Source organism: Erinaceus europaeus, chromosome X (assembly GCF_950295315.1).
Source record: "Erinaceus europaeus chromosome X, mEriEur2.1, whole genome shotgun sequence".
NCBI lineage: Eukaryota > Metazoa > Chordata > Mammalia > Eulipotyphla > Erinaceidae > Erinaceus > Erinaceus europaeus.
The window spans coordinates 122,395,898-122,416,330 of NC_080185.1; the positions used below are offsets into that span (position 1 = coordinate 122,395,898).

General features: G+C 40.0%; 1 pseudogene; it reads left to right on the plus strand.

Moving 5' to 3' along the window:
• Positions 1-18,983: 18,983 nt before the first annotated feature.
• On the plus strand, positions 18,984-19,063 carry LOC132535979 (U4 spliceosomal RNA; annotated as a pseudogene).
• Positions 19,064-20,433: the final 1,370 nt, after the last annotated feature.

The window sequence follows — 20,433 nt, forward strand, 5'->3', positions numbered from 1 at the left end:
ATTGAGAGTAAAATGCATAACTTATGCCTGCTGCATAAAAATGGTAATTATTTATGACAATAGTGATAATGATAATGATGGTTATTGTAGTGATAAAACATCTCTTTGTTATTGCCATCATCATTTTTATTTTTTAAACAAATTTACTAGGCTGGGTGGTAGCACACCCAGTTGAGCATATGATGCAATGTGCAGTGACCCAGGGGAAGCAGTGCTGTAGGTGTCTCTCATTCTCTCTCCCTCTCTGTAATGTGTGTGCCTAACTAGATGCACCTCTACCCTGTCGCCAGTTTCATCTTTTAAATAGCTAAGTGATATTTCACAATTTCTTTGTCCAGTCATCCATTGATGGACATTGAGCATGACCCCATATGTCAACAGTTGGGGATAAGGGCATTCTTAGTTTGAGAACCTTAAATTGAAAGATGCTCAGCTGAGATGTTTTATGATTTATAAACATTCACACATTGCTGAGCTCTTCTGCGGTCCATTACTGCCCTTTACTTGCTTCAACTCTGCCATCTCTTTGAGACTTTATAGTAGCGTTTGAAAGAAAAAAAAGTTACAAATTGCTGTATAACCAGTTGACCTGAACAAAAGTGGGAGAGAGGGTTTTTACAAAAATGAAAGTTACTCTTCCTCCCGTGCACTGTCCACATTACTAAAGTGTTAGAATTTGTGGAACATGATTGTAAACAATCTTGTGAGCAGACTACAGCATACTCAGAGAGGGGAGAAGTAGTGTGATAATATTGCCTGTGGATAGAATCTCTCTCCCAATACATTATGCTTGTTATACATACATCTAATTCCAATACAGAGTCTGCTGTAAGAAGGCACAGTAAACTTCAGTAATTCCTTGGGCCTTCTTATCTAAATTAATTTATAATCATGTTCAATGAGCATATGTGTTCTTTGTGATTAATGATTAGCCATCAAGAAAGGCTTCTTTGGATTTTATTATTCTTTCAGTTACTGTTGTAGGCAGTCTACTCAGATTAGAGTCTACTAGAATTCCAGTTGGGAATTGAAACACATTTTTTTAAATCTGGTATGTATAATTAAACAAAATAGGCTAGTCCCACTTGCTAGTATAAATATATTTGCATTTTAATTACATTCAAGTCTATAAAATAGGAACATTTTGTTGATATTTTTTCAGCTTTCCAAAGAAGTATTTACAGTTAGTTCATTCTTAGATGTGGGAGTGGGATAAGCCACAGGCTTATAAATAGGGCTAAATTTTATTGAACTGGAAGAACATTTTAACAAGCATATGTGGATGTGTTGTTTGTATGTCCATACATTGTAACCACTCTTAGATATTGTAATGACTAGAGTATTTTTTGTGGATCTCATGGAACTCATTTATGCTTTGAAAGAAAGTCTTTCCAAATCAACATATTAGAACATCTAGTGAAGTGGGTAGCAAAGCTCTAATTTTGGTAATGAAAACTGGGTGATTTTCTCTTTCATCTTTCTTTCTGCACTGGCCTTACTTCCCATGCCAGTAAACATCCATTGTTAAAAATATGAAAGAGCTCAAGGGATGGGCAGCTGGATTTTCACTCTAAATTGCTAGCCTGCATGCAGTGCTGGCTGCCAATATCAAGTGCTCATCACCGTCTCATGACTCACCGTTGACCTCAGTGTGATAAACTATCAGGTGCGGGCCTAATACCGACTTAATCCCTGGCTTTGGGGTGTGCGGTAAATACCAAGGGCATAGTGAAGGTCTGGCGAGGCCACCTGGGCATTAATTAGGCCAGTAGGTGAACAGTGGAATCCAGCATCATGGATCAGAAATAAACTGAGAAGAGCCATAGAAAACTAGGCTGGAAGCAAAAAAAAAAAAAAAAAAAATCCTGGGTCAGCAATATGAAAAACGATTCAGTTAAAGAAGGTTTTAAATGACAATCCCTCAGTAGTGGCGTAAAAGACCAAGAGTGGGACTAGAAAAATAGCTTCCCTGGAAAGTATGCCTGCTTTGCTGTGTCTGCAACTCAGTCTCTAGCCCCCTTCCCATGGCATTGGAGTGCTGTTGTATGGGCCTGCGTGTATCTTGAGTTCTCTTTCCCTCTGTCAATGGCACTTTTCTTTCATTCATGTGGCAGAAAATGTGGCCATAACACTACTTGATTCTTGAGTTAAAATAATCTTCATTCTAAGAAACCACCAAAATGAAACAAAATTCTATTAGTATGAATTCAGAATTACTGGTGCCCCATCTTCTTAAAAAAAAAGTATTGGGAGAAACTTAAGAATGCATAGTCAAAAGTAATTTAAATTAGTATTAGGACTTACCTAAAAAAAACATTTTAACAGGAATGAAATGGAATTACAATGCTAGATGGCATGTAAGCATATTGGGGACTCTTTCCCCAGTCAGCAAGATAATTAGGAAAATATTATATATCATAGAAGTGTCACCACCTAGTGGGAGAAATTTTCATGTATAAAAGCCATGTTCTGTGGCCAGGGAGGTGACTCAGTGGTAAAGAGAAAGACTGTGATGCATGAGGTCCCAAGTTTAATCCCCAGTATTGCAAGTATCAGAATGATACCCTTGATCTCTTTCTCTGGTTAAATAAATCAGTCTTTTTTTTTTCTTTTCTAAAAAAGGTCTTTTAATAATGTTTGCTTTATATTAGGTACCCAATAAAAATCTGTCAGATAATGACAGGGAGATAAACTTTTCTTTCTTTCTTTCTTTCTTTCTTTCTTTCTTTCTTTCTTTCTTTCTTTCTTCCTTCCTTTCTTTCTTTCTTTCTTTCTTTCTTTCTTTCTTTCTTTCTACTGTAGCCTAGATAATATTATTGAATGGGTTGCTTTCAGAAAATTTAACTCTTGGCTTCAAATAAACTCTAGAATTATTGATGGGTAACCAGATGAGTTCTGGCAAGTATCTCCCAGCCATGATTTTGGCCAAATCTGGGTATCAGTTCAAAAATAGCCTTTATAATTAGTATCTGATATTATATATATATATATATATATATATATATATATATATTGTGTTGTTGAATGAAATGAAACCAAGATGCGGTTACTTTCAGATAACTATTTGTAGACATTGCATTTATATTTTTTTTCTGAAAGTTAAAGAACCCATTTTGTATTCTCACTTAGATAAAGAAGTCATCCTACCCTTAAATGAAATTAGGCTTCAAGTGGACCTAGCATCAGAGCTCAAATTTTCCTCTCAGCAAGGAGCATACTATCTACTCAAAGCCTTACATGGGAATTCAGGGATCCTATCGTGCGTTCTAGAGAAGCAGATCATAGGATAAAGAGGGAATTTTGACGTGGAAAACTTTAAAGGACTATGTTAGGATCAACTGCCATGAACACCATTCTGGCCCTGAGAAAGAAAACACTGGGTGACATCAGAGTTTCAGATACTTTTCTGTTGAACAAATTCACAACATATTAAATATTGGGCTGTCCAAAAAGCCACCATGCATTTTTCTATGCAAAATTGCATCATGACTTTTCTGACAACTCAGTAGTTTACCATGAGCGAGAGAGACCAAAACACCTATAGTGGACTCAGAACGCAGGGTTCTCAATATAGGGATGAGTCCCCTGTTCCCTGTGTTAAAACACTCCAAACTCGCTGTTTGTTACTATAGATACTAGAGAATTTTCGGGGATATCAGACTTATTTTTTGGTACCCTGATCTCTTTCTTCACAAGCAAAACAAATTGGATAGAATGTCTAGAACAAAAATAACATTTATGCACCCGGAGAAGAAGAACACAATATAATAACCTGCTACTTTGTCAAATTCTCACCAAACATATAAAGTTTCCAAAAATGTTTCACTCTCTGCTTGTCGTAGTGAATTTTCAGTAGCACAAGGCACGGTAATAAACACAGGTCTGTAGACTCAGGTTGAACTAACAGACCCTTGGAGGAAGAAATGATTAAGAGTGTCAGAATGACATCCTTGACGAACTGACCTGCCGTCACTGAAATGGCAGTAGTCTAACTTCACAGAATAAACAGCACCACTAGACTGGGAACTGAGCCGCCTTACTACATCCCTCAGAAACAGAGAAACTAAAAGAACAGCTTCCGAATCATAGTCAGGAAGCATGCCAGTAAGACAATGGTTAGCGTGCATTTGGCAGGCTTTAGGAAACGCCAGCTGAATCCAATATGTTCATTACATAGTAGAAGCTAAGCCCGAGCAAGTGGAATCCCAGTTGAAGCGAATGCAGTTGGAAAGCAGTAATGAAAAAATAATCAGGAAATGGTGCAGATGTGATTAGAAAGTGGTAATAAAAATCAGTCCGGAAACCCGGGGATTTCTTAGGGTTTGTTGACCGAACAAAAGAGAGTGGAATATGTAGGGCAGTGGTTCTTTAGTCTGGTCTCATGAGAAGCGGCTTCAGCCTGGCACCTTGTTAGCAATGCAGATTTGGCCTTGTCCCAGTCTGACAGGGAGTGGTGCTCAGAAAATTACTATTTAACAAGTGAGCCAAATGATTCTGATAAACACAAAACTTTTGAGAATCTCTGGTTCAGAGAAATGGATATGCCATTTCTCTGACAATCAATGACTTGGAGCATTTTTTTTCATGTTTGTGGTCCTTTTTGATCTCTTTTTGGGTGGATAGTCTGTTCATATCCACTCCCCAGTTTTGGATAGGGTCTTTTTTTTTCTGAGCTTGGTGAGCAATATATATATAATATTTGGTTATTAGCCTCTTGTCTGATGTATGACATATAAATAAGAGAACCTGTTTTAATAATGGAGTGCATTTGTTTTCCCATTCTGGGGAAATCTCAAATTAAATTGATGTCGAACAAATCTAAGAGGGGGAGGGAGAGAAAAAGAGGGACATGGAAAGAGAGAGAGAGGAGAGAGAGAGACTGATGTGCTGTGGGGCCTGGCTGGAACCTGGCTCCTGAGCATGGCAATGGAACACAATGTTTTGCCAGCCTTCCATTTCCTTTTTTTAGGTAACAAAGCCAAATCAAAAAAACAAACAAAAAAACCAAATAAGTAAACAACTGGGACACAGGATAAATATGTAAAGAGAAGCCCCACCTCCACTTGTCATTGACCATTCTCCCACAACTGAGCATGAGATGCTGTGTTAATCAGACTTTGCCATCCACTTTCCATTGTGTATATGTACAACACGCAAAAAAGTAGCCTTCAAAATCAGCTCAACCATTGTGAGTTCATAGGTGATCCCATTCTGAAGACATTTACAGTTTATGATCTCCTCACAAAATTGACTTATTTTATTTCTGTTGTAAACAACATGTGGCTCCATTTAGGGTTAAACAAAAGAGAGGTTTATTCATAAAAATCACTGTGAATGTGAGGGGGAGAAGTCCAAAGTCCACAGCTAAGTTACCCAAGGCCACCACATGAAGAGATCAGGGTCAATGGGGAAGGAGCCACACCAACAGGAGAGTGCCCTGATGAAGGTAATGCAATCCAGAGAGCAGAGAGGGAGCTGCTGCTGCAAGTGCTTGCTTCTATAACCCACCTTCCCCTGTGAGAGTGCTCCATCTCAAGCTGACTGCATTTGCACACTAATTGTCCCAAATTCCTGTTGGGGTCACAACATATGTATTTATTTAGCTGTTTTGCCACCAGGGTTATGACGGGGGGGGGGGGGGGGGGGGCTTGTGCCTACACTACAAATCCACTGCTCCCAGCAATCTTTTTTTTTCCTCCCACTTTTTTTCCTTTCTATTTTTATTATTTGACAGGACACAGAGAAATTGAGAGGGATGGGGAGATAGAGAGGGCTAGAGAAAGATAGACACCTGCAGATCCGCTTCACCTCTCCTGAAGCATTCCCCCTGCAAGTGGGGAGCAGGGCTTGAACCCAGGTCCTTGCTCCTGTTGATATGTGCACTTAACCAGGTGCATCACTGCCTGGCCTCCACCCCACAAAATTTTATATCAGCTGACAACACATTTGAAAACATCTTTCAGCAAATCAGATGGGCTGGTGGGATAAAATCGATGGGACTATGTTGCTAATAGCAGTGCAACTTGTACCATCATTTATCTTCTATATGTATCATTTCTTTCCTTGCAAAAGGAAGAGAGCAGTGATTTCCTGCTGAGTGCACTGTTGAACATAAGACAGTTTTTGTTTTGTGTTGTTTTATTGTCACTGGAGTCTTATTGCTGTATGTTGCCTTTTTCAGATAGAAAGGCAGAAACAGGTATAAGGATCTCGGTTCGAGCCCCCGGCTCCCTACTTGCAGGGGAGTCCCTTCACAGGCGGTGAAGCTGGTCTGCAGGTGTCTATCTTTCTCTCCCCCTCTCTGTCTTCCCCATCTCTCTCCATTTCTCTCTGTCCTATCTAACAACGATGACATCAAGAACAACAACAATAATAACTACAACAACAAGGGCAACAAAAGGGAAAATAAAAATAAATATTTAAAAAAAATTTTAAAAAGAAAGGCAGAAACAGAGAGAGAGAGACAAGGGCACTATGACGCCAGGCTTCCTTCAGTGCGGTGGGGGGCAAGGCTCGAACCTGGGCTGTGTCCATGTCATACCAAGTACTCATTCCAAGTCAACTATCTCTTAGCCCATAAGGCAAGCATATTTTTTTTTCCAGGACCTGAACCCACCCCCCCAATCCCAGAGTCTTTTACTGGGATGTAGTACACCAAACCCAAAGATATGTTTTTAATTCATTTTTATTCGTTATTAATAGTACATTACAAGATTGTTAGATTACAGTGTATAGTTCCACACCACACCGTATACCATAGTTCTCACAAATCTTACCGTTTGCTTGCTTCTCTTTCTGTTTGTTTTGTTTTGCAAGTTTATGTAAATCAGATCTCTAGATTCCACAGATAAGTAGCAACATCTGGTAGTTGTCTTGTTGCTCTTATTTCGCTAAGCATAATCATCTCCAGTTCCATACAGTTTGTCCCAAAAGACACAATCTCATCTTTTTTGATCACAGAATAGTATTTCATGGAATATATCTCCTATAGCTTCTTTAGCCAGTGGTCTGATGTTGGGCAGTTAGGCTGCTTCCATTCTTTGGCTGGCTGTTGTGAATAACGTAACTATGAACATAGGGTATGTGTGTCCATTGGATAAATACCTAAGAGTGGTATTGCAGATCATAAGGTACTGCCATTTTTATTTGTTTAAGGACTCTCCATACAGTCTTTCAAAGGGGCTACACCAGTTGGCATTCCCACCAGAAGGGTACCAGAGTTCCTTTTCCCCTACAACCTCCCAGACACCTGTCACTTTCTGGTTTGTTGATGGAAGCCATTCTCTCAGGTGTGAGATGTTATCTCACTGTAGTTTTAATTTGAATTTCTCTAATTATAAGTGAAGTGGAGAATGTCTTCATGTGTCTGAGGGCCATGTGTATCTCTTCTTTGGAAAACTGTCTGTTTAGTTCTTTGGCCATTTTTATTGGATTATATTTGCTTCTTTTGTACCAGTTCTGTATAGATGTTTGGTATCAGCCACTTGCTTAAGACAAGTTGTTTTTTTTTTAATACACAGCAGTGGACCTCTATGATAGTATTTAAAAATATTAGCTTCTAGTATTAGAAATAACTTACCCTCGGGAGTAAGTGCACGTGGCGCAAAGCGCAAGGACTAGCTTAAGGATCCTGGTTCGAGCACCTGGGTCCCCACCTACAGGGGAGTGGCTTCACAGGCGGTGAAGCAGGTCTGCAGGTGTCTATCTTTCTCTCCCCCTCTCTGTCTTCCCCTCCTTTCTCCATTTCTCTCTGTCCTATCCAACAATGAAGACATCAATAACAGCAACAATAATAGCTACAACAATAAAAAAAAAACAAGGGCAACAAAAGGGAATAAATAAATAAATAAATAAATATTTAAAAAAAGAAATAACCTACCCTAGCATTCGTTGGCTAATGAGTCCCACATACTGTTTTCATCTCCCAAACCAGAAGCACAGAACCTCTGAGCCAAAGAGAAGAAAGAACTTCAGTCACACTGTGGACTGTAGTTGTCATGGCTAGTCCTTAAATGAGAAGAGAGTTCATGCATTATGCTGTAGGCCTTATGTTTATTCAAGATAGCTCCTCAGTTGAAGGTGCCCTTGTGAGCCTACTCAGCACTGCTATGGTTTTCTATCTCTGTCAATCAGGGCAACACATGTTAATTAAGCACTTTACTGTTTTTGTACATGATTTATTAGATCTCCTTCCATTAATGTGTTTGATCAAAAAGAAAAGTAATTAAGTAGGGAACAGTGGCAGCAACACATACTTGGCATCAATTATTAAAAATAAAAGTTCTTAGGGTAAGTGCCTGGTCATCCGTCCTTAAGCCATCTGGGGTCTCAGCTTAAAGCAAGCTATCTGAACTATTGCTACCTCAAATTCTTAGATTCACTATTTTTAAACAGTTTATTTATTGATTGATTTATTATCTTTATTTATTGGATAGAGAAATCAAGAGGGAGGAGGGTGATAGAGAGGGAGAGAGATAAAGAGACACCTGCAGCCCTGTTTTACCACTCGTAAAGCTTTCCCCCTGCAGGTGGGGACTGGGGGCTCAAACCCGGGTCCCTGCGCATTGTAATACATGTGCTCTACCAGGTGTGCCACCACCCGGCCCCCAGATTCACTATTTTTAAAAGTGCTAAAGGGGATTTAAAACACTGGCAGCTGGCAAAGAAAGACTGGAACATCACAATCTTCTCTTTATTCCTTAATCATATAAAGTCAATAATATTCCTCTCCAGTTCAAAAAAAAACCTGTGATTTGTCACTTAAATATCAGTAATTTGACTCTAAGATAGGCTTCTCACAAAACAATGACTGCACTGACTGCACAGGATTAAGGGGAAAAGCATATTTTAAGGGGAAAATTATTATTTCCTCCTTGACTAACTGATTTCTCTAGTGGAAGGATTCACAACAAGCTAGAAGGCAGATCCAGAGGTCATATTGTGCATCCCTCAATTTTCTAGGCAGGGTTTAAATCAAAACCTCCTAGAATTTGTTCTCACCTTTCAGGGAAAGTACTCAATGTGAATATGATTATTTAGGTATTATGATTAATCCTGTTATTCTCATGAATCAACAATAAAGACCATTATCTTCTCCCCACAGAGATTTTTAAAATTCTATGAGTTCTCAATATCTTAAAGCCAGTGAGTCTTAATTTTTAGCATCAGTTTAGAGACACTGAGACAGCCATCATAGGTCAATTTTGCAGCAAGGTAGAGTATAACTATACAAATTAATTGCGTACTACTGTCTGCAAAATTTGCTGTAGTAAAAATTCAGCCATAGAATAATGTACTAAAAATAATTCATTTGACTTTAATGATGAAGTTGGTTTTACACTTTGCAATTTATTTGTGTCTTTCATTCTGAGGATGTATTTTTTAGTGGTTCTGCAAAGGACTTTTTTTTTCCTTTTTGGGAGGATTAATGATTTATAGTCAACAGTAAAATATAGTGGTTGGCACATATGTAGCATTTCTCAACTTTCCACCTAAAAATGTAACCCACTCCCAGGTCCTCTTCTGCCATCATCTTCCAGGACCTGAATATGTCCCCCACCCCACCCAGAGTCTTTTATTTTGGTGCAATATACCAAACCCAGTCCAAGTTTTACTTTGTTTTTTCCTTTCTGTTCTTACTTTTCAACTTCTGTCTATGAGTGGGATCATCCCAGATTTATCCTCTCTTTCTAGATGGTCTCATTTAACATGATTCATTCAAGTTCCACCCAAGATGAGGTGAAGAAGGTGAATTCACCATTTTAATAGCTGAGTAGTATTCCATTGTGTATGTAGACCACAACTTGCTCAGCCACTCATCTGTTGTTGGACACCTGGGTTGCTTCTATGTACTGGCTATTGCAAATTGTGCTGCTATGAACAGATATACACAGATCATTTGCATGGATGTATTTGGTTCCTTAGGATATATCCTCAGGAGAGGAATTGCAGGGTTATAGGGTGGGGCCACTTTAATCTTCTTGAGAGTTCTCCAGACTGCTCTCCACAGGGGTTGGACCATTTTACATTCCCACCAGCAGTCCAGGAGGGCTCCTTTTCCCCACAAATGAAGGTGTTTTTAAGTTTCAGTATTCCACCTTCTATCAGAAAAAAAAGAATACTTTTAAAGACAAACTAAATGTGAAAGTAGCATGGTTATATGAAAATTTGAATATGAAATGTGCTAAGTAGAAGTTAAAAAATCTTAAGAATTATGCAGTCCAGGTGGTGGTACAGTGGGTAGGCTATTGGACTCTCAAGCATGACATCCCAAGTTTGATCCCTGGCAGCACATATACCAGAGTGATGCCTGGTGTGTTCCTGTTGGTATGCATGAGACCCCTTCTGTTTCATTTGGTTTAAATCCCCCCTGCTTAACACTATTCTATTTACATAACCACTTCATTCTATTTACATAACCACTGTTAACAAGTTCCACCCTCCCTCCAGGGCATTGGTGTTTCAGTGATAGGATTCTCGCCTAATCTGCCCCCTCTTTGTCACACTCTGATTTTCACCAGTCACTTTTCTCTCCACCCTCTCTATGTCACATCCTGTTTCCACCTTACTTGGCAAGTATATATAAAGACAGCATTGTGAGTTTTACAGTACTGTACCTTGAGTTTAGCTTAGCTCGTCTTAGATTGTGCTGCGTCCTGCATGAATAAAGAGATACTGCCTATAGCTCAACTATGAGTCCCTGGTCGTCTGTTACCCGCCTGTGAAGCCAGCCCAGCGAAAACAACATAACCCGTCGAAAACAACATGTTCCGTCTCTCTCTCTCTCTCTCTCTCTCTCTCGCTCTCGCTCTCTCTCCCTCTCCCTCTCCCTCTACCTCTCCCTCTCCCTCTCCCTCTATCTCTCTCTCCCTCCCTCCCTCTCTTTCTCTCTCTCTCTCTCATTCTCTCTCTCCCTCTGCTTTTTGATGATATAAGCTGTCTTAAAATCCCTTTGATTTATCTTGAGAAAGCTAATAAAAGGCATGAGACCCAATAGGTTGGGCTTTACTACTTACAATTCATCTAGGCCTCTTAAGACCAAGCCAGAGTCTTAATTATTTATTATTCCTGCTTCAGAAATTTCAAGTCACCCTAAAACTCATTAAGTAAATAAAATCTTTAAAAATAAACTTAAGGATTAAAGCAGTGTAGTTAATTTAGGAAACATTGCTAGAATAATCTCTATGAAAATATTAATGTTGTGACTCAATAAGTATAGGTTTTGGGGCTTTTCATTCTTCAAGGCAGACTCTATAATGACAGTGAATTTCAGACTTTGAAATTAAATGAAGAGGTCATTTTTTAAAAACAGGTGTTATCAAATTAAAATATCATCAAATTAAAAATAGTATTAATCTTGTTTTTAAGTTTATGTATGTAGGTCTGTGAACATTCTTGAATTAATTTTGGTAGTGGGGTGATACTGTGCTAAAAATGAAATAGCCTGAAAAGGCATCTGTATTTCCCAGAGTGATTTCCATGAAACATTAATGTTGTACAGTGGTGTTTATAAGAAGAGTTCTACAATCAAATGAGTTCGAGGAATACTGATATATGTTTTTTTAATTTTTATTGTCTTTATTTATTGGATAGAGACAATCAGAAATTGAGAGGAAAGGAGGAGATAGAGAGGAAGAGAGACAGAGACACCTGCATCCCTGCTTAACCCTGAGCAAAGCCTCCCCCCCTGCCATTGGGGACCGCGGAATTGAATCCCAGTCCTCATGCACTGTAACATGCGCTCAACCAGGTGCACCACCACCTGGCCCCAGGAATACTGATCTTCATATTGAGAACCAATGTATTGGAGTCAAGAAGGTTGCCACTAATGAGACCTAGTTAAATGTATTTAACCCAGAATTTGCCTACAATGTTTGAGTACAGATGGCGGCTTTTTATTTAACTCCAATTACCATCCTGTCACACTTTGGAAAATGGATGCTCTCAAGGAGAAAGCTTATTCAGATACTGGCTGCCCAAGATCCAACATCTAGTTAGCTCACAGTGACAGTGGCACTGGGACTCGGGCATTTTGACTGCTTGCCTGGTGCTGGTTTTTACTATACCCTAGTGTTCAATATCTTTACTTAAGGATGAAAATATGTCAATTTCTTGTTCCACAGCAATCCAAGAGTCCTTTCTTTGCCTCAGAGAAACAGAGATGGGAATATATCTTCTGACATTCCTTTTTAAGATTTAAGAGTCTAGCCAGTTTAACACCTGGTCACTCTGATGCCTTAGAAAATTTGGATTATAATCCAACGCGCATAGTTCATCAACTGATCCGCTTAAGAAGGAAATTCTGCTTCACTGGTTGCTATTCCCAACCCCACTTATTTGAAATGCTGCTGTTTCACCTAATAACCCTGAAGCAAATGACTTTCGAGGGGGTGGGCTCTTTAAACACTATGCTGCTTGGAGGCCATTTATGTTATACTTCAGGAGTTTTTGCTCATTACCTGAGGATTCATGAGAGCTGAAATGGAAACAGTTGCTACTCATCTCCACTGGTTGTCTTTGAAGTGATTTCACATGCAGGTCTTGGCATAACCTTACTTTCCATTGGAAATTATTTGTTGTTCACTTATTGTCTATAAATCTAAAGTACTTCCATATTCCCTTCATCCTCTCTCCCTCTCTCTTTCTCTCTCTCTGTCTTCCCTTTCTGAATTCCAAGTTAGTTAAAGAGTGGTTAGCATCTCGGTAGAAGTGCAGCACTTTGGCCATAGATTTGGGGGTTATTTAGAAATGCAGGCTCTTAGGAGTCGGGCTGTAGTGCAGCGGGTTAAGCGCACATGGTGCAAAGCACAAGGACTGGTCTAAGGATCCTGATTTGAGCCCCCGGCTCCCCACCTGCAGGGGAGTCGCTTCACAGGCAGTGAAGCAGGTCTGCAGGTGTCTGTCTCTCCCCCTCTCTGTCTTCCCCTCCTCTCTCTATTTCTTTCTGTCCTATCCAACAATGATGACAGCACTAATAAGAACAATAATAACTACAACAATAAAACAACAAGGGCAACAAAAGGGAATAAATAAATAAAGTAAAATTAAAAAGAGAAAAGAAATGCAGGCTCTCAGGGCCTATTTAGTTCCTAGAGTCGGACTGCATTTTCACATGCTCCTCCTGGGAGGCTGTGGACCTTACACTCAGCAAAGCATGGGTGTAGGGTATATTACAAAGCAAGGGTTTAATTTGTCAGGCAGAAGCTGGAAAAAATGCAATATGTTTGCCAACACCTTCTGAACTCAAGCATTCACCTTGCTGTTGTTGTTGTTCTGAAACGTACAACAAAGCTAAAGTACTAGGTGTGTGCGCTTGTAATTCTCTTAATAATAAAAAAAAAGATACAAAGCTGGAGATTTTCTGAAGCATCTGAAAGGGAACATCAAAATATAGCCCATGTGACTCATTTAGTCAATTCGACTTTGATGTGAAGTAAGCTAACAGGCAGCTAGCTTTCTTTCCCTCTAGGAACTGATAACTCAAGCTGAGCAGTACTGCACCACATCAGGCAGAGCTACAGAGCTCTGTGGAGGGAATAAATGGGACCCTCTCTTTTCCCTTTGTGGAGCCATCCTGGGTGAGTCCTTAATATGCATAGCAGAGATGCCCTCAATTCCTGCATTGTCCTATTGGGGCATTTCCACTGTGCAATTTCTCTGCAGTTATCTTATGGGCACAAATGGGGAAGAAGAGAATCAAGTCTCTGATGTGTTCCTGGTTTAAACAAAAGAAAAATAAGGCATTGGTACTGCTCCTTAGGCTAGTGAGGGGTGGGGTGTGTGACAGCGTACCAGAACCAATCTTATTCAATATGGCCTGGACTGATTTTGTTGTTATGCATTTTGAAGCGCTAGATCTTAACAGCAGTTTTCCCTGAGGAACTTTACAAGCAGCTTACATCATGGAAGAAATCCCTGTGAGGTAAAGGGATCAATGTTTATTATACTCAACCTTGGAGCAGAGGGGGCAGTGCTTGGGAAGAGATAAGCATGGTGAACTGAATTTCAGACTACCAGCTCTTTACTTAAATAGCTTAGTAGTGGTATCCCCAGACTCCATTGTTGAATTAAGGAAAGCAAACTTCTTACTTTTTTTAGGCTTACTATTAGGTGTCCCAACACCTTTTCAGTTTAGAATAGGGTGGTAAATGAATGTCAACAAGTACAAATTTCAAGCTGATGGTTCTCCACATACGGATGGTCTTATTGTTTGCTATTAGTTACTTAATTGTTAACTGATCTTTCACTGGTCTATCTGTGGTCAGTGAACATCCATGCATCCTCAAGTCTGTATCTAGTATGATTCTAAAGTTTCCTTTAGTTAATTAAAAGGGATTATTCCTTAGTTAACTAAAGATCACCATCAGGACAAATTTAAGCATCCCAAATCAAGTAGGTAAACAAGTTTGAGGTAGAAATGAAATATAGGTCACCTGGCATGGAATAAAATCTAGATTATGATGTCTGTAACAAAACAAAGAAAATCATTGGTTTCTTTCTTGAGGACAAGTATGTGACTCCATTTATTGACATCTGTAGCTACACATCCTACTGGAAGTAGCCAGGGGCCCAGCAGTTGTGATATGGCAAGATGGACGGAGAAAAAGGTACTCTTCCCATAAGGCATATTTTACTTAGGACCTCCAAAATTGCCAGGAGCCATCATGATCATCATTATTGCAATGAAGAAATAGTAAAGAATTTGGAGCATATCGTTCAGATAACTGTCAGATTTGAACGTGTTTACAGCAAGCTTTACTGAAATTAGAAGACACTTAAGAAAATAAGAGTAGTGGTCCAGGAGGTGTCACAGTGGCTAAGGCACTAGACTCTCAAACATGAGATCCTAAATTCAATCCCTGGCAGCACATGTACCAGAGTGATGTCTGGTTCTCTCTCTCTCTCTCTCTCTCTCTCTCTCCCTCTCCCTCTCCCTCTCCCTCTCTCTCTCTCTCTCTCTCTCTCTCTTTCTCTCTGATCTTTCTCATTAATAAATAAATAAGAGAGAGGGGAAAAAAAGGACATTCTTCCCCCACCACCACCACAGCACTGCTCAGCTCTGGTTTATAGTGGTGTGGGGGATTGAACCTGGGACTTTGGAGGCTCCAGCATGAGTGTCTCCACACAACCACTATGCTATCATCTCTGCCTGACAGTCCTACTTCTCAAAAGAAAACTATCAGCCACTGTGTTTATGAAGATACTGGAAACATTAGCAAAACTGACTAAGTGAATGTCTCATTAATTAACTTCCTTTTTTATTTTCTCAGTCATCACAGGACTTCATCTCTCTGGCCTGCCTTTTTAAGGTACAGAGAGATTGAGACACAGAAAGAAAGACACACAGCACCAAAGCTTCCTCCAGTGCAGTGTGGGCTGGGTGCAAGCCTGGGTTCCAAGCACAGCAAAGCAGGCACACTCCCAGATGAGCTCTCTTGCAGGCCCTGTTAAAGTTGATTTAAGAGAAAAATACAGAACATCTAAGAAATACAGGGGTAATTCAACGTCAGGAAACAGTTTGCACAATCATAGAAGAGAAGCTCCATAACTATCTTACTTGTGTACTAAAAATTAAAACTATGAGTATGTGATCAAAATAATTAGTAAGCAATGAACAGAAAACTGTGTCTTTAATTTGAGCAGCATACTTATCAGGGACTGAGAGTAAACTTCTCACTAAATCATAAACGGACACTTCCATTAAAAACAGGATCAACAGTATGATCCCCCCCATCAGTTTTTTCGGTATTTTTCTGGGTCATAAAAAACACTTGTATAGGGGCCAGTAGGTAGAACTGGTTGAGAACAGACATCACCGTGTATAAAGTAAGTTACCCTTGGGACTATATGAGAGTACCTGTGGGCTAGGGGGAACAGTGGTGAGGAGTCTCTCCTTCTCTCCATCTTTCTCCATCTCCCTCTCTGTCTCTCTGTACTTAAAACAAATACATGGCTGCCAGGAGCAGTGGAGCCGTGCGGGCAACAGCCCGAGCAATTACCTGGTGGTGGAAAAACAAACTCATTTAATATCAAGATCATTGTTGGAAGCAAGAAATCTCTTTTAGTCATGCAAGTGGATTATTGAGCTTTCAGCAGTCCAATTTCATCCTCAACACGTTTTGCTAGTAATTTCTTAAACTACCACATTACTCACTGGAGAGAAATTCTCTCTTCCCTTTTATAGATGTTCCATATCATTGTCCTATGTGATTTTCCAGATGTTCCTCTGAAATCATGCTGATACTCTGGCTGTAGCTTGTCCTGGCATATATACTGTGATTATCTTCTGCGTGTCAAATCAAACAGAGCTGAGTTGAAAGACTTAAACTCGCCCTTTCCTATTGCTTTTACACGAGGCATAGTTTCAGAAATAGCAATGTCCCTCATTGTACAAAGTGGGTTTTCCACCTTTGATCCACCTCTCTGAATTCTCATTAGTACTGGAAGTATGCCAGAGGCTCTGATTTAGAAGTAACGCTACTGTCTCCATTGCAGCAGGGAAGTGGCTTGGCAAATCACTGCTCATTCTGAATAGAAGAAATAAAGATATATTTGAGCAATGACAGATTAACAGAAGGACAAACACACTACACTAAACATTTTTATGGTTGATGTCTTTAGAGTTCCAATCAGAAGATTATTAGGAATATTGGATAGGTAAGACTTGGCGTGAGATCTTGAAAACTTCAGTCTTCTTTCAGTGTCACTTTTATATTTATAATCTCTGATGAGATTGTTTTGTATTATTCTCCAGGTCTAAGAATCATACTATCCTGGAGATGAGTTACAGTCGAATAAAAGATGGCCTTACTTCAAGTGTTGCCCTTGCGTTAAAATGTCAACAGGCTATGTTTAGTCTACTGCAGTACATGTTACTAGAGAGGACAGTGGCCAACAAAATTGTTAGGTAGAGGGGATTGCTATAATTTTCATATCTAATAACACTGGGAGATTTTTCATTTTTTTTTTCTTTACTTTGGGGCTTTATACCCCACTTGAGGGAAGAAGGCAAATACCATGGTGGATTTGGTTGAACCTGGGGCATCTGGGGCCTCAGGCATGCAGGCCCCACACTGTCCCCTTGGCCTGGGACTTTCACTTTCTACTCTTCATTAATCTCAGGAGATTCATTCAGCCAAGTTGCTGTCGATGCACCAATAGTCCATGGATGTAGCAGTCTGGTGTACATGTGTAGGATACCAGTGCTGTTTCCAGTTTAGGGGTACTATGAATAGAACTGCTTTGAACACGTGTGCACAGGGTTTTTGTGGGAACATCAATTCCCATTTTTCTTGATTAAATGTACAAGAGTGCAATTGCTGACCTTTTTGGTCAGTGCAGGTTTGGTTGCACAAGACCCTGGCAAGAGATTTTCCTGAGTGGTAACGCTGTCTTATATCCCCACCAGGATGGCAGGGGTAAGTCTGTTCAGTTTCTTTGCATCTCTGCCAGTACTTGGTTTGTCATTCTTTTTTTATTTTAGCCAATCTGATACTATGGACATTTGGGGCGAGATAATTCTTTGGTGTTGGGGAGGGCTTGTCTTGTGCATTATGCAATGTCTTGTCACATCAATGACCTCTAGATACTAGATGCCAGTCCACCCCACTCCTCTGTGGCAACCCCAGACATCCTCAGATATTGCTCAATGGCTCCATGGGAGCAGTACCTTCCCTGCTTGACAGTCACCATACTCCATCAGGACATTTTAAATATGAGTGAAGAACGATAGATGACCTACATTTAGCACTTCTGGTTTTTCGCAGTTAGCAAGTAAAAAAAAAAAAAAAACTTTTCTTAACCACTCACTCTTCCTTCATTGTTCCAACCAAATTCCTTAACTCATCACTCAGACTTATGAAATTATAAACCTGCCATGATGGCTTACTGGACTAAAACCAAAGTAAGATTGTTTTCATATGATTTTAGCTTTTAAGGCTTACCCAGGCTATTAACTCTCAAATTGTCTCCATTAGCTATGAATGTGCCTGCTTCAACTTGTTTATAAGATGCTAATCCCATGAAGGAGCAAATTCATAATATTTATTAGGTGAGAAAAGAGAGAAATCTGGGCAATCAGCTATCTTAAAAGTGACTGAGGCAGATCACAGAGAATCCGGCTTAGAATGGGGAATGTCCTCATGTCAATGGCTGCACCTGCGGTTCACTGCAGGAGTATCTCCAAACACTAATTCTCCCACTTGTCAATCTACTAAAATGCTTCGCATTCCCCAAATCATGGATGCAGTGCTCTCTCTTCTGTAGCACCTTCTCCACTCCTCCCAGCTAGAACAAAACCTTTCCCCTGGATTTTGCCAACAATTATTTCCACCTTGACCCCTGGCAGGATTTAGATCATTCTGACCATGCTCTGGTCATGTCGTATCTGTTTCCATGGTGAGGGGAGTAGCTTCTCCAGTTTTATTTAGCAGTGACCTAAAGGTCAGGGTCAGAGTGTCTATACAGAGGAACAGTAGAGGCTCTAGAAAGCAGAGGCGATGTGTGTGTGTGTGTGTGTGTGTGTGTGTGTGTGTGTGTGTGTGTGTGTGTGTGTGTGCGCGCGTGCGCGCGCGGGGCTGGAGGGACGGTGTTGCTGAAGAAGCAGCAGGCAGCTGGAAGACAGTAGATGGTGGGCCAGTTTCCTAATTGGAACTTGTGGTTTGATCCATGTACTCTCTAGGACTGTGTGTGGGGAAGCTTGTTGATTGTAAAATAAAGCAAGGAACTTTCTGGGTCAGTGACTCCCAAGCTGGATCACCTGGAAAGTCTCTTAAGCTCCAAGTGATGCTGGCAGTGGTGGTCCTGCACCACACCCCAAGAGCCATCATTCTAGGGCCAGTTGGGGGCGCATCTGGTTCAGTGCTCACATTACAGTGCGCAAGGACCTATGTTCAATCTCCAGCACCAACTTAAGCCAGACCTGAGCAATACTCTGGCCTTCTCTTTCTCTTTGTCTCTCTCTAAAATGAGTAAATAAATGTTGAAGCTTTGGGCAGTGGCAGTATCGTAGCCAATGAGGTTATCTGAGGCACAATTATTGCTAATTGACAATGAGTAAATAAATGTTTAAAAATATACATATCAAGCAGGGCACCAAAGAGATATTTATTCTCCTATAATGAACATAGTATTATTTTCCATCATGTAAGATTTGCTGCCAGTCATATTACCTAAAATAGTCTCACCAGAAGTTCATGATTAGTTAGGGTTATTATGAAAACTTTCCAGACCTAATTGAGCTATCCCATTCATTTTATTTACAATTAACTCGTAGAACTATGGTGTTTGTAATGGTCATTAGTCTTACCTTTTCTTCTTTAAAAATACTGGGGAGGAGCTGTCTGGGTGGTAGCGAAGCACGTTAAGTGCACATGGTGCAAAGTGTAAATGAATCTTAAAATAGACGTATACATTTTAAAAAGAAGGAAAGTCGTTGATTCCTGTGGATAGATGGGAAATCTGCCATTGGCATGTGCTTTGACTAGTCTGTAAGAACGAAAGGCCAACAGTGGGCCCTGTCCACTCTCTCTGGTATGGCACCCGACTTGAGATTTGGAACTCTGGCTCATTTCCCAAGAGGCAACTAGAAGGGCTTAAGGAGTGGTTTTAGGAGCCTCTGCTTAAAGATGAATCCTAGCAAGGCTGGCAGCATTCACTAAGGATAAACAAAGGCCAGCTGAGTAAGCACATCTGACCTGGCCCGGGCTCTGTGCTCCTCAGCGGGTTGAACAACCACAGCTCACAAAATCTCATGTCCCTGAGGCTTTTCAGAGATCAGAGGAAGAAAAGACAGGATCAGTTCATGAGGCACGTTGCTCATAACCGAACAGCCATATCTAAGTAGTAAAATAAATCCAGAAAAGACAATTAGGCAACGCATATGAGAAAACCTCATTTGTACTTCGCTTATCTTTTGATCTAGTAAATCCACTTCTAGGCATTTATCCTACTGAAGGGAAAAACATGACTGAAAATCTATGGCGGCCTGCGTATTTGCTAAAATTATGTTCGTGAAGAAAGGCATTGAAGACAGCCTAAATGCACCAAGTGGAGACTGAATAAATTAATTATTATGTAATCACACAAATGAAATAAAATTCAGCCATTAAACATCTTGGAAGAATAATTATGAACCAGGGAATTATGTTCTTTATGTATTCTAAAGTAGAAGAATAGACTAGAACACATGTAAAATATTGTTTAGAGTATATGCATAAAATATGTCTGTTACACGTGTATACATATAGGGACATTAAAAATGTTTCAGTCTAGATGTTGACCTTATGGAAATTTTTAATATTTATTTATTTATTTTTCCCTTGTTGCTTTTTATTGTTATAGTTATTATTGTTGTTATTGATGTTGTTGTTGTTGTTGTTAGATATGACAGAGAGAAATGGAGAGAGGAGGGGAAGACAGAGGGGGGAGAGAAAG